At 53.7% G+C, this 10,957-nt stretch overlaps 1 protein-coding gene across 2 annotated transcripts in view; it reads right to left on the bottom strand.

Moving 5' to 3' along the window:
* STX6 (syntaxin 6) overlaps nucleotides 1–10,957 on the bottom strand; it is an 80,733-nt gene that overhangs the window by 34,237 nt on the left and 35,539 nt on the right. The window lies entirely within an intron of this gene.

Genomic DNA, 10,957 nt, shown 5'->3' with positions numbered 1-10,957 from the left:
CATGCCAGACTTGTTAGGAAGTTCTTCTTAAAATGGCTCTCCCAGTTGTCAGCATGTGCTTGCAGTTCCTGGGAAAAGTAAATGATACATACCTGTAGCAGGTGTTCTCCGAGGACAGCAGGCTGATTGTTCTCACGACTGGGTTGACGTCCACGGCAGCCCCCACCAACCGGAACAAAAACTTCGCGGGCGGTCCGCACGCAGGGCACACCCACCGCGCATGCGCGGCCGTCTTCCTGCCCGTGCATGACCGTTCCCGCTCAGTTGAATGACAAGCAAAAAGTATGAAACGCAACTCCAAAGGGGAGGAGGGAGGGTAGGTGAGAACAATCAGCCTGCTGTCCTCGGAGAACACCTGCTACAGGTATGTATCATTTACTTTCTCCGAGGACAAGCAGGCTGCTTGTTCTCGCGACTGGGGTATCCCTAGCTCTCAGGCTCACTCAAAACAAGAACCCAGGTCAATTGAACCTCGCAACGGCGAGGGCATAACAGAAATTGACCTACGAAGAACAACTAACTGAGAGTGCAGCCTGACCAGAATAAATTCGGGTCCTGGAGGGTGGAGTTGGATTTACACCCCAAACAGATTCTGCAGCACCGACTGCCCGAACCGACTGTCGCGTCGGGTATCCTGCTGGAGGCAGTAATGTGATGTGAATGTGTGGACAGATGACCACGTCGCAGCCTTGCAAATCTCTTCAATAGTGGCTGACTTCAAGTGAGCCACCGACGCTGCCATGGCTCTGACACTGTGAGCCGTGACATGACCCTCAAGAGTCAGCCCAGCCTGGGCGTAAGTGAAGGAAATGCAATCTGCTAGCCAATTGGAGATGGTGCGTTTCCCGACAGCGACCCCTATCCTGTTAGGGTCGAAAGAAACAAACAATTGGGCGGACTGTCTGTGGGGCTGTGTCCGCTCCAAGTAGAAGGCCAATGCTCTCTTGCAGTCCAATGTGTGCAACTGACGTTCAGCAGGGCGGGTATGCGGCCTGGGAAAGAATGTTGGCAAGACAATTGACTGGTTAAGATGGAACTCCGACACCACCTTCGGCAGGAACTTTGGGTGGGTGCGGAGCACTACTCTGTTAGGATGAAATTTGGTATACGGAGCATGAGCTACCAGGGCTTGAAGCTCACTGACCCTACGAGCTGAAGTAACTGCCACCAAGAAAATGACCTTCCAGGTCAAGTACTTCAGATGGCAGGTATTCAGTGGCTCAAAAGGAGGTTTCATCAGCTGGGTGAGGACGACGTTGAGATCCCATGACACTGTAGGAGGCCTGATAGGGGGCTTTGACAAAAGCAAGCCTCTCATGAATCGAACGACTAAAGGCTCTCCAGAGATGGCTTTACCTTCCACACGATAATGGTAAGCACTAATCGCACTAAGGTGATTCCTTACTGAGTTGGTCTTGAGGCCAGACTCTGATAAGTGCAGAAGGTATTCAAGCAGGTTCTGTGCAGGGCAAGAACGAGGTTCTAGAGCCTTGCTCTCACACCAAACGACAAACCTCCTCCACTTGAAAAAGTAACTCTTTTTAGTGGAATCCTTCCTAGAGGCAAGCAAGACACGGGAGACACCCTCAGACAGACCCAACGCAGTGAAGTCTACGCCCTCAACATCCAGGCCGTGAGAGCCAGGGACTGAAGGTTGGGGTGCAGCAACGCTTCGTCGTTCTGCGAAATGAGAGTCGGAAAACACTCCAATCTCCACGGTTCTTCGGAGGACAACTCCAGAAGAAGAGGGAACCAGATCTGACGGGGCCAAAAGGGTGCGATCAGAATCATGGTGCCGCGGTCTTGCTTGAGCTTCAGTAAGGTCTTCCCCACAAAATGTATGGGAGGATAAGCATACAGGAGGCCGGTCCCCCAATGAAGGAGAAAGGCATCCGACGCTAGCTTGCCATGTGTCTGAAGTCTGGAACAGAACAGAGGCAGCTTGTGGTTGGTCTGAGAGGCGAAAAGGTCCACCGAGGGGGTGCCCCACTCTCGGAAGATCTTGCGTACCACTCTGGAATGGAGCGACCACTCGTGCGGTTGCATGACTCTGCTCAGTCTGTCAGCCAGACTGTTGTTTACGCCTGCCAGGTATGTGGCTTGGAGGAGCATGCCGAACTGGCAAGCCCAACGCCACATTCCGACGGCTTCCTGACACAGGGGGCGAGATCCGGTGCCCCCCTGCTTGTTGACGTAATACATTGCAACCTGTCCAAATTTGAATAATTTGATAGGACAGCCGATCTCTGAAAGCCTTCAGTGCGTTCCAGATCGCTCGGAGCTCCAGGAGGTTGATCTGCAGATCCTTTTCCTGGAGGGACCACAGACCCTGGGTGTGAAGCCCATCGACATGAGCTCCCCACCCCAGGCGAGATGCATCCGTCGTCAGCACCTTCGTGGGTTGTGGAGTTTGGAATGGACGTCCCAGGGTCAAATTGGTCCGAATGGTCCACCAGTGCAGTGAAGTGCGGCAACTGGTGGAGAGGCGGATGACATCTTCTAGATTCCCGGTGGCTTGAAACCACTGGGAAGCTAGGGTCCATTGAGCAGATCTCATGTGAAGACGAGCCATGGGAGTCACATGAACTGTAGAGGCCATATGACCCAGAAGTCTCAACATCTGCCGAGCTGTGATCTGCTGAGACGCTCTGGTCTGTGAAGCCAGGGACAGGAGGTTGTTGGCCCTTGCTTCGGGAAGGAAGGCCTGAGCCGTCTGGGTATTCAGCAGAGCTCCTATGAATTCCAGAGACAGGGCTGGCTGGAGATGGGACTTTGGGTAATTTATCACAAACCCCAGCAGCTCCAGGAGTTGAATAGTGCACTGCATGGACCGGAGAGCTCCCGCCTCCGAGGTGTTCTTGACCAGCCAATCGTCGAGATATGGGAACACGTGCACTCCCAGCTTGCGTAGATACGCTGCCACCACCACGAGGCACTTTGTAAACACCCGTGGGGCAGAGGCGAGCCCAAAGGGCAGCACACAATACTGAAAGTGCCGTGTGCCCAGACGGAATCTGAGATACTGTCTGTGAGCTGGCAGTATCGGGATGTGAGTGTATGCGTCCTTTAAATCCAGGGAACATAGCCAGTCGTTTTTCTGAATCATAGGCAGAAGGGTGCCCAAGGAAAGCATCCTGAACTTTTCTTTGACCAGGAATTTGTTCAGGCCTCTCAGGTCTAGGATGGGACGCATCCCCCCTGTTTTCTTTTCCACAAGGAAGTAACTGGAATAGAATCCCTGCCCTTCCTGCCCGGGTGGTACGGGCTCGACCACATTGGCGCTGAGAAGGGCGGAGAGTTCCTCTGCAAGTACCTGCTTGTGATGGGAGCTGAAGGATTGAGCTCCCGGAGGACAATTTGGTGGCAGGGAGGTCAAATTCAGGGCGTATCCGCACCGCACTATTTGGAGAACCCACCGGTCGGAGGTTATGAGAGGCCACCTTTGGTGAAAAAATTTTAACCTCCCTCCGACCGGCAGATCGTCCGGTACGGACACTTTGAGGGCGGCTATGTTCCCATGGATCCAGTCAAAAGCCCGTCCACGGCTTTTGCTGTGGAGGCGCAGGGGGCTGCTTAGGCGCACGCTGTTGACGAGAACGAGCGCACTGGGGCTGTCCCTGTGCCTGACGAGGCCTTCGGGCCGGCTGGGTGTACGGGTGTACCTACGCTTGGTGAAAGCATAGGGCGCAGCCTGTCGGGCCCGGGAAAAACGTCCACCTGCTGAGGTGGATGCTGAAGGTGCCCGGTGGGAGAGCTTGTCGAGGGCGGTTTCCCGCTGATGCAGTTGGTCCACCAGCTGCTCGACCTTCTCGCCAAAGATATTATCCCCCCGGCAAGGGACGTCGGCCAGTCTCTGCTGGGTGCGGTTGTCTAGGTCAGAGGCACGCAGCCATGAGAGCCTGCGCATCACTATACCTTGGGCCGCAGCACGAGATGCCACGTCACAGGTGTCATATATACCCCTGGACAGGAACTTTCTGCACGCCTTCAGCTGCCTGACCACCTCCTGAAAAGGCCTGGACTGCTCCGGCGGGAGCTTATCAACCAGGTCCGCCAGTTGCTTCACATTATTCCGCGTGTGGATGCTCGTGTAGAGCTGGTAAGACTGGATGCGGGTCACGAGCATGGAAGATTGGTAGGCCTTCCTCCCAAACGAGTCCAGAGTGCGAGACTCCCGCCCCGGGGGCGCCGAGGCGGTATCCCTCGAACTCCGTGCCCTCTTGAGAGCAGAGTCCACGACCGCCGAGTCATGAGGCAATTGGGGCCGCATTAACTCTGGGTCTGAGTGGATTCTGTACTGGGACTCTGCTTTCTTGGGGATGGTGGGATTAGATAGTGGTCGCAACCAGTTCCGCAGCAATGTCTCTTTGAGGACATTGTGCAACGGCACCATGGAGGACTCTCTAGGTGGTGATGGATAGTCGAGGACCTCGAGCATATCAGCCCTCGGCTCATCCACAGAGACCACGGGAAAAGGAATGCAAATAGACATATCCCTGACAAAGGACGCAAAGGAGAGGCTCTCAGGTGGCGAGAGCTTCCTCTCAGGTGAAGGAGTGGGGTCGGAGGGAAGTCCCACAGACTCCTCTGAGGAGAAATATCTGGGGTTCTCCTCCTCCCCCCACGAGGCCTCTTCCTCGGTGTCGGACATAAGCTCGTGCAGCTGAGTCCTCAACCGGGCCCGGCTCGACGTCGAGGCACCGAGGCCTCGGTGGCGTCGTCGAGCGGTGGACTTCCGCGCCGGCGGGGATGAAGCTCCCTCCATTGACTCCACCTGCGTGGCGGTCGAGACCGGCGCCGCAAGCGGCGTCGAAGGCCTCGGCACCGGGCTAGAGCTCGCCGGCGCCACAGTCAACGGCGCCGATGGCGCAAGCACCCCCGGCGCCGGCACAGTCTGGCGCATCAGCCCTTCCAGGAGCCCCGGAAGGATGGCTCGGAGGCACTCGTCAAGGCCCGCTGTCGGGAAAGGCGAGGGGGCCGGTAGAGGCGTCGGGGCCGGAAGCTGTTCGGGTCCAGGAGACTGCACCGAAGTGCTGGGACCCTGACGCGGCGGTACCTCTACTACAGAGGGGGACCTCTCCTCTCGATGCTGACGCTTCCTCGGCGTCGACTCATCTCCGGCGCCGGGAGCATCGAGGGCGACCGATGACGGTGCTTCTTTGTCTTCTTGCGATGCCCGTCATCGGCGCTAGGTGGAATCGAGGAGGAGGAGGTTGATCCCCCTCGGCCTCGAGGGACCTGGTCCGACAGGGTTCGGTCCCGAAGGGCCCTGGGTAGAGGGAGTGACCGGGGCCTCTCACCCCTGCCTTCACCGGAGGACCGGTGGGCCAACGGGACCTGTGCTCCTGGGGTCGATGCCATCGGTGCCGATTTCGTGGACATCGATACCGGTACCGAAGAACCGTCCGTCGATACCGATGCCGTCGAAGTCGACGTCGAGGGGCCGGCGCAAGTTCCAAAAAGACGGTCCCAAAGAACTTGCCTCGCTACTTGTGTCCGTTTCCGGAGACTGAGACACAAAGTGCACATCTTGGTATCGTGCTCCGGCCCAAGGCACTGGAGGCACCAAGCGTGAGTGTCGGTTTGCGAGATATGCCGGCCGCACCGACCACACTTTTTAAATCCACTCGAGACCTTCGAGGACATCGACGGAAAAATCGCGCCGGCGAAATCAAAGTCGTAGATGGTGGCGGTAAAAATCACACCTCGAAAACAAATAGACCGCGCGGCCACAAGGCCGCAGCGCGACGCCCCCGCTAGAGACGAGGGAAAACAAAGTTCAGCATTTTTTTTAACTAAACAGAAAAAACGAAGAACGATGAAACGAAAGAGAAGAGAGAAAAAATTCGCGGTTAAGCGCGATACGGTTTCCGGGGCTGACAGAGAGAGACCAACACGGCTCTCTCCAGCGCGAAAAAGAAAAGACTGAGCGGGAATGGTCACGCACGGGCGGGAAGACGGCCGCGCATGCGCGGTGGGGGCGTGCCCTGTGTGCGGACCGCCCGCGAAGTTTTTGTTCCGGTTGGTGGGGGCTGCCATGGACGTCAACCCAGTCGTGAGAACAAGCAGCCTGCTTGTCCTCAGAGAAAGATTGTTTTCCCAGTTCCACCCCAAATAGGGTTCCCATGTTTGCGTAGGGAAAATAATTTTTAAAAAGACAAAAAAATGGTCGAGGAAGTGACGTCACCAAGAAAGATGGAGGCTTAAACAGTTAGCTCCCGCTCACCGAAGCAAAAAAAAAGCGTGAGTTCTCCCGCGGATCGTGTCCTCCCGGTGCGATTTTGATCCGCAACACCTACAGAACCGGTGGCGCTCCGAGCGACGATGAGTCGGCAACCGGAACTCAGCCAATTTGGCTTTAAAGGCGGGAAGACGGCAAACCGCGTGGCGGGCCTAGAAAATCAGCCCGAGCGAGCCGGAAAGCATTCAGACGGCGAACTGCAGCAAAGCCCCTGCCTCTTTGGTGAGGACCCAGACCGGACAGCAGCGGACCCGCTCGCAGAGCTAAAAGAGTGGCTATTGGAGATCCGAGCGGACGTAAAGGCGGTCCGGGCGGAGCTGGAGACGCTGGGCTCCGATCTCCGCGGTGAAATAAGAGAGCTGGGGAATCGGATGGAGGAGATGGAGTCCCGAGTGGAGGAACACACGGAGGAGCTCGGTTCACTAGACCGAGCGATCGCGGATGTCCGTCTGGGCCAGCAACAGTTGGCTGACAAGATGGAAGACTTGGAGAACAGAAGTCGGCGGCACAATTTGCGGTTTAGGGGTATTCCTGAAACCCCCGCTTATGCCGACTGTGAGACAGTAGTACAGCAGGTGGTGAGCGCTATATTGAAAGAGGCGGGCAGCCCAGTGGAAGCAACTGCAATCGTGCTTGAGCGCTCCCACAGAACGCTGGGCCCAGCCCGGAACAACTTGCCTAAGGACATCATAGCCTGCTTTCAGGACTACAAGTTAAAAGAGAAGGTGTTCCAGGCGGCCAGAAGCCTACAAAGCGTCAAGTGGGACATGCACCAGGTGGAGATCTACCAGGACCTGGCAATGGCCACGTTAAAACGACGAGCGGAGCTGAAGCCGATAACAAGAAAGCTGCAGGAGCTTGGAATCCGATACCGCTGGAAGCATCCCTTTGCCCTAGCATTCTACAAGGAAGGCCGCATGCACCAAGCAAGGTCTCTAGCTGAAGCCAGAGCGGCTCTTCCAGAAATACAACAGGAAATCCCGCCGGAGACTCTGGGGAAAATAAGTCGTGATAAAGCTCCGGCATCCCACTCGAAATGGCAGCGAGTGGGCAAGGGACAGAAGAGATTGCAACGTCAGCAGTCGGCTGGCCAACTTACATGACTGTGGGTAAGGGGGGCACAAATGATGTATTAACATGTGTTGGGTCTGGGCCCATTGGAAGTTCAGAATTTAAGGCTCGCAAGAGCTATTTGGTTCCGGTTTGTAATGGCTTTGGTTGATTTATAGCGGGAGAACAGTTGTTATGTTGCTCAGGGGCACTAAGAGGGTGAGTGGAGGGGTGAGGTACTTCCTCTACGGGATACTCTTTCAAACATGAGAGAGGATCTTCATGAACATAGGGGGAGGGGGTGGAAGGGAGGGAGGATCAGGGGGAGGGGGGGAGGCGGGGGAGTAGATGGATAAGAGGAGAGGAACAAGGAGATGACAAGGCAGGAGACCACACTTGGACTGGCTTAGGGCGCTTATGGGAGGTGATGGAATGCAAGATGTAACATTAGCGATCCTGAATGTCAGAGGCTTAAATGTGCCAATGAAGCGACAGCTCCTATTTCGGGAGCTGACCCGCTTAAAAATAGATATAGCCCTGATTCAGGAGACTCATTTAAAAAAGCAACATGAGAGGTTATGTAGGCATCACCAGTATCCACATATGTACTTTGCATCGAACAATTCAGGCACCAAGAGTAGGGGGGTCATGGTAGCACTTAATGATTCCCATCCCTGGCAGATTAAAAAGGTCAGTAGAGATAAGGAAGGTCGTTATATCTTATTAGTTGTCCAATTGGGAACACTGACCTACACTTTAGTTAACGTTTATGGGCCCAATGCAGACCATGGGGAATTTTTTCATCGACTAGATCAGATATTGCTGGCACATGGGGAGGGAACCGTGCTGGTGGGAGGAGACTTTAATGTTACTCCCAACCCACAATTGGATAACTCCTCTACATCAATACAATATGCTAAACAGGGACGGGAGCTACTTCACACATTTATAGCAAGGTGGCAGTTGAGTGATCTGTGGAGGCAGGCCAACCCAACACAAAGAGATTACACATGCTTTTCCCCAAGTTCATAACTCCTTCTCCCGTATTGATTTTTGGCTGGGGGATGCGGTGGTGATGGGCAGGGTTAAAGATCAACACATAGAACCGCGAACCTGGTCAGATCATAGCCCGGTCACCCTTGTTTTACAAACACAAGAGGGGAAGAGGGAGGCCCCACAGTGGCGCTTGGATGATGCATTGCTGGCAGAGGTGACCCATGTACTTCAATTTGAGAAGTTAATCAAAGAATATATCCAACTTAATGATAATGGGGAGGTGACCCCAGGGGTGCTTTGGGAGGGCTTCAAGGCGGTGATGAGAGGCCACTTTATCGCCTTGAAAGCACATGTGCGACGGGAAAGAACTCGAGCAGAGGAGTCAGGGCGCAAGCAACTGGCACAGGTGGAGAAGTTAATAAGTAGACAGGGCAAGGGAGGCCCAGCACGAACTCTGCTAGACCAAGCGCATAAATTAAGGCAAGAGATCAGGGAGCTCCAACTGGCGGACCTCTCTGAGCAACTGCAGAGGATTCGCCAGACCCATTTTGAGTTTGGCAACAAGGCCAGTAGGGTATTGGCGCACAAATTAAAACAGCAAACAAAAAAAGCGCATGTCACTCAGCTGAGAAATGACAGGGGGGACCGCATAACCGATCCTCAGGCCATACAAGAAGCTTTTAGGAGCTTTTATGAAAAACTCTATACTCCAGACATTAGTCCAGAGGAAGTTGAGATCGAGGCCTTCCTGGATAGGAATGTAATGCCCACACTTGCAGAGAGTGCCCAGCATAGACTTTCTAGGCCAATTGAGTTAGAAGAGATCTTACAGGCAATAAAGGACCTAGCACCCAGCAAAGCACCAGGACCTGATGGATTTACAAATAAGTTCTACAAGACTTTTGGGTCCCTGGTGGCTCCTCTGCTGCTGAAGGTGTTTAATGATTTGGGAGAACGGAGGTCTCTTCCAGAAACCTGGCACCAGGCGAACATCATAGTCTTACCCAAACCAGGCAAAGACCCACAGCTGTGCGGCTCTTACAGGCCAATCTCTCTTCTGGGGGTGGACTACAAAATCTTTACTGCGATCCTGGCATCCCGTCTGCAGCAATATTTACCGCAACTAGTTCACAAAGATCAAGCGGGGTTCGTGCGGGCGCGCCAAACATTTGATAATATTCGCAGGGCACTTCACCTTATTCAATTTGCACATATAAAACAACAGCCGTTATGTATCCTGTCATTAGACGCAGAAAAGGCGTTTGACAGGGTGCATTGGCCTTTTTTGTTTGCAACCCTGAAGAGGGTGGGTATTCCAGAAGGGTTCATGCACTGGATATATCTTTTATATCGAGTGCCCACGGCCTCGGTTAGGGTCAACGGGAGCCAGTCCATACCATTTTTGTTGCGGCGGGGGACGAGACAGGAATGTGCCTTATCACCACTCCTTTTCGCCTTGGTTGTGGAGCCTTTGGCGGCTTACATTAGATCACATCCAGACGTACGAGGACTGAGGATGGGAACCATTGAAACTCGGGTGCTCTTATTTGCGGACGATATCCTCCTCACTCTGACAAATCCCAGTGCATCACTTCCAATTATAGGGGAGGCATTGCGGGACTTTGGCTGGGTGGCTGGATTTAAGGTTAACATGGAGAAATCCGAGATATTGAACATTTCCATTCCAGTGGACCAAGTAGCAAGGTTGCGAGCCACTTTCCCCTTTAAGTGGGCCCCCAGAAGTATCAAATACTTAGGGGTGAATATTACAAAGAGAATGGAGGATCTGTATGCGGCCAATTTCCCTGTAAGGGTACGGGAACTTTTTTTGGAAATGGAGAGATGGGAGGGCCTCACAATATCATGGATGGGTCGGATAAATGCGATTAAAATGATCCTGTTGCCGAAACTACTCTACTTGTTTATGGCGCTTCCTATTTCTCTACCTGACAAGTTTCTTAAGGGGTTGCAGGGCAGAGTCTTCTCCTTCATATGGAAAAGGAAGCCACCAAGGGTGCGTCGGTCAGTGATGCATCAGCCGAGAGTACATGGGGGTATGGGGGTGCCCTCATTTTTGCTTTACTATCAGGCGGCTCACCTTCGCATTTTAACAGAGTGGTTGCAGGGAGGTGGGAAGGCTTGGAAGGCTATGGAGCAGACCTGGTGCGGCTCGCACCCCTTGTGGGTTATCCCTTGGCTCTCTGAACGAGAGATCAGAGAGATAATAAAGGAAGTGCCGCCGATTGTTCGGTGTCCGCTCACAACTTGGAGTAGCATCCGTAGTAGATTTTTTCGAGGACGCACACATTTTTTACACACCGCAATAAGGCATGCACCAGGATTCACACCGGGATCTTTGGATTCGCGATATAGGAACTGGGAGCAGGGAGGCTTAAGGGAGTTGGGACAGATGTGGGAGGAGGGGGAAATATTAACCTTTGCAGAAGTGCAAGAGGAATATGGAATCCCAACGTCTAATGCATTTCAATATAGTCAACTAAGGGACTACATTTTGAGGCGAGCAAAGGAAGAGTTGAGTTTGGAAGAAACGCAATTAGAGAGGGCTATGGCTGGTGGAGGGGGTAGAGGGGGAATCTCTAGGCTATACAAAGCGCTTTTACTACAAACACAGCCAATTTTATACTATACACATAAATGGGAAACAATACT

The sequence above is a fragment of the Microcaecilia unicolor genome, chromosome 6 (assembly GCF_901765095.1).
Source record: "Microcaecilia unicolor chromosome 6, aMicUni1.1, whole genome shotgun sequence".
Classification (NCBI taxonomy): domain Eukaryota; kingdom Metazoa; phylum Chordata; class Amphibia; order Gymnophiona; family Siphonopidae; genus Microcaecilia; species Microcaecilia unicolor.
This window is presented reverse-complemented; position numbering and strand designations above follow the sequence as displayed.